The 3,880-nt window shown below is 35.4% G+C and overlaps 1 pseudogene; it reads left to right on the plus strand.

The window, feature by feature from the left end:
* The first annotated feature begins 1,328 nt into the window (after nucleotides 1–1,328).
* LOC143226948 (ADP-ribosylation factor-like protein 4A) lies at nucleotides 1,329–2,511 on the plus strand (annotated as a pseudogene).
* The last annotated feature ends 1,369 nt before the right edge of the window (nucleotides 2,512–3,880 follow it).

Below are 3,880 nucleotides of genomic sequence, written 5' to 3' on the forward strand. Positions count from 1 at the left end.
ACCTTCCCACATACCTTGTTTGTTTCTCAAAATATCTCATTATTGTCCTAGATCTGAGTTATTAGACAGTTCGTAGAACTCGGGACATTGACATCCATACAACAGGTAGTGGAAACAACTTTCTATGTATATTGGTGAGAAGTCCTCTTATCAAATCTGGGTAAGATTATTAGTTCACGTCAGATGACTTTGATTTTCTTTGGTTTTCTTTTTACTTTGACCTGAGGGAAGCAGATTTTGAAAACCTTTCTCACGTTACGTTGGACTACATCGCTTCAATTAACAGTGTTATCGGGAGTCAAAAGGACCAGTTTCTATTTATTTTTGTATTCTCAAGACGGCTGGTATGGGTATTAAAACTTTAATTAGAATAAAGTACATGAAAACGTTTCGACCTTCATAGGTCATATTCAGGTTGATTTAAGGATGTTTAAACATACACTGATTAAATAAGTAATTCTTAGAGTACAATCAAATTTGAAATAAAACAACAACAACATTGACATCAGCACGTTGTACTAGCTTGATAACAAGTTTTGTTGAAATTAATGCTTTAAAAAGCACAGTTTGCATAAGGCAAGGCATCTATGGTATCTACTGTTTGGGATGGAGCTTCAGAATGTTTGTGTGTCTTATACCACACAAAGTGGTACTCCAGAATAATTGTAGGTCATCTGTTACTGCATATGTTTAATTATTACGTCATCTTTCCTCGCACCTCGAATAAAGGATTTAGATTGTAACATCATATTTCCTGTACGATTGTCTGAAAGAAGACAAAATGACGTTTGTAAAACTGAGACATGTTAAAAAGAATTAATGATATAAATAGATGTAGACAAATTATTTGCTATCGAAATACAAATATTTCACATGTCGATATTAAAATAAATAATTTTATCGTGTTGTTACACTTGATAAAAAGAGCATCTCTGAAAACAGAAATGGCTAGTAATTAGTTATGTGAACGTTAATATTGATTAATACTAGTGTGAGTTGCCGGTGTAAATAATATAAACAGTAGAGAGATTTTTAATTTTTTATATCACTTCAGACTCGAGTGGAAGATGCTGTTATTGATTAATAAATTGAATTTTGTATCATTTGAAGAATACGAAGCTATAGTAAAGATTATTCTATGGAAATGACTTCCATTAATTTATATTTTATCTTTAGGAAGAGTTTACAAAATATCCTCAGAGAAAAATAGTTCTTTGACTGCAATAAATACATGTATAAATATTTATATATATATACAGAGTACACTTGAGTTCGTATAACTCATATAGAAGTACAAGACATGAACTTATCTAAAATAATGTATACTGATGGGTCAATGGTAAGGTTAAGGATTTATAACGCTAAAGTCCAGGGTTAGATTCTTCGCAGTGTACACGATGGAAAGCCCATTGTAACTTTGAGTTAAAACTAATAAGGCACATAACAGCAAAATGTTTTAAAATCACTTCAACAACAACAAAAGGCTGAATATTTTAACGAAACAGATAATTAGAGAACGGCTCCTAAACATCTCTATTTTAACACAGAAAACGAAGACTGACCAAACAAACAACAATTACAGCAAGAACATCACTGAATCATCCTGGAAACCAAATGAGAGTCGTCTATCGCGTGGAATGGAACTCCACACATATGTGCGTTATCTACCACTTGGGATGGAACTCCAACACGTTTGTGAGTCATCTTCCATTTGGGCTGCAACTCCAATACGTTTGTGTGCCATCTAATACTTGGAATGAAACTCCGTCACATTTGCGTGTCACCAACCAGTTGGGATGAAACTCTAGCACTCTTTACCGGCTCAAGTTTGACCAGTTCTTGAACACAATACCAACGATAGGTTTTAATTGTGAAAAAATCAAGTGGACAACTGGTAAGTCTAGAGGAACAAGGTTTATGTTTTGGGACGTTGGTGGTCAGGATAAATTAAGACCACTGTGGCGATCGTACACCCGATTTACCAATGGCATTGTCTTTGTTCTGGACAGTGTTGATGTAGAGAGAATGGAGAAAGCTAAAATGGAGGTCTTAAAGATTGTCAGAGAAACCTGTGGATCTTGGTGTTGGCCAACAAACAAGACCTTCCTAGGGCCAAGAGTACCCAGGACATCGAAAAACACCTTGGCTTGAAGGAACTGGGGTCATATCATTTGTCAGAGAAAGCTGTGGATCTTGGTGTTGGCCAACAAACAAGACCTTCCTAGGTCCAAGAGTACCCAGGACATCGAAAAACACCTTGACTTGAAGGAACTGGGGACATATCATTTGTCAGAGAAAACTGTGGATCTTGGTGTTGGCCAACAAACAAGACCTTCCTAGGCCAAGAGTACCCATGACATCGAAAAACACCTTGGCTTGAAAGAACTGGGGTCACATCATTTGTGGCACATTCAACCGGCTTGTGCGATAATTGGAGATGGGCTGGGCCAAGGGCTTGAGGTGTTGTATGATATGATAATCACAGCGAGACAGTCAAAAAAGAAAAGATAGAATTGAACATTCACAAGGATGTTTGATAAAAAAGAAAAGATATAATTGAACATCCACAAGGATGTTTGATAAAAGAGAAAAGATATAATTGAACATCCACAAGGATGTTTGATAACATTCAGTTTAGACATGAGCTACTTCAGTGTTATACGTTTCATACACATCAGCATAGGTTGTCGCGAGGGAATTATAATATTGTTTAATTAAGTTGAATATTCGTAGCTATTTAAAGGTTGGGAAAAAATTCGTCAAATGATATGAGAAACTGTACCAACGTTTTTGGGATGTATTATAAATCCAGTTATTTGGGAGTAAACAGTTAATAAGTAAAGGACTTATCAGATACTAACTGATCAGACAGGTACTCATTAAGTACATCATCTGCGTATTTAAAAATGTATTCTAATTTGAACTTTACTGTCATCAGTTCTCGTGAAAATAACAGTGAAAACATATAAACTAAAGGAATTATTTCATATTTTGTTCATAACGGCAAACAATGTGTAAGATATATACCTGCTGTTACTCAACCTATACTAAACGATGTCGCCTTCGGTCATATTAACGGTTACAAAGTGTAATTATTCATCGAGCATTTGAAGATAAATGTTACATTCAGCGCTACGAAATTGTATTCATTATTATATGTTTTATTTCAAGATATGTTTTAAGAAAACTAAAATTCTTTCTTTAGCTGTATTAAAAATAATTATTAAACACTACCTTAAGAAGTTATTTGTGTTTGTTTGTTTTTTTTTAATTTCGCACAAAGCTACTCGAGGGCTATCTGTGCTAGCCGTCCCTAATTTAGAAGTGTAAGACTAGAGGGAAGGCAGCTAGTCATCACCACCCACCGCCAACTCTTGAGCTTCTCTTTTACCAACGAATAGTGGGATTGGCCTTCACATTATATCGCCCCCACGGCTGAAAGAGCGAGCATGTTTGGCGCGACCGGGATGCGAACCGCGACCCTCAGATTACGAGTCGCACGCCTTAACACGCTTGGCCATGCCGGGCCAGTTATTTGTGTTCGGGCATATTTGTTGGTTTGAAAAATTATCTTTTTCTTAGGATACTCTTTCTAACTCAGTGTGTTAAAATACTATAGTTAAGTGCAATAAATTTAAACAATAAGTAATTACACAAACTTCAAATCGCTTTTATTTTAACAAAAATATTAATCATATTTTTAGTCATTCTTCTTAAAATCATATCTAGTTTGTTTGTCAATGTTTTGCAAAGCTAATCGAGGGCAATTTGCAATAACTATCGATAATTTTGAAGTGATAGACTAGAGAAAAGGCAACTAGTCAACAACACCTACCGCCAACTCATGAGATCGACTCTCTTAAAGTAGTGCCTACACGGT

Source organism: Tachypleus tridentatus, chromosome 9, assembly GCF_004210375.1.
Source record: "Tachypleus tridentatus isolate NWPU-2018 chromosome 9, ASM421037v1, whole genome shotgun sequence".
In the NCBI taxonomy this organism is placed as follows: Eukaryota; Metazoa; Arthropoda; class Merostomata; order Xiphosura; family Limulidae; genus Tachypleus; species Tachypleus tridentatus.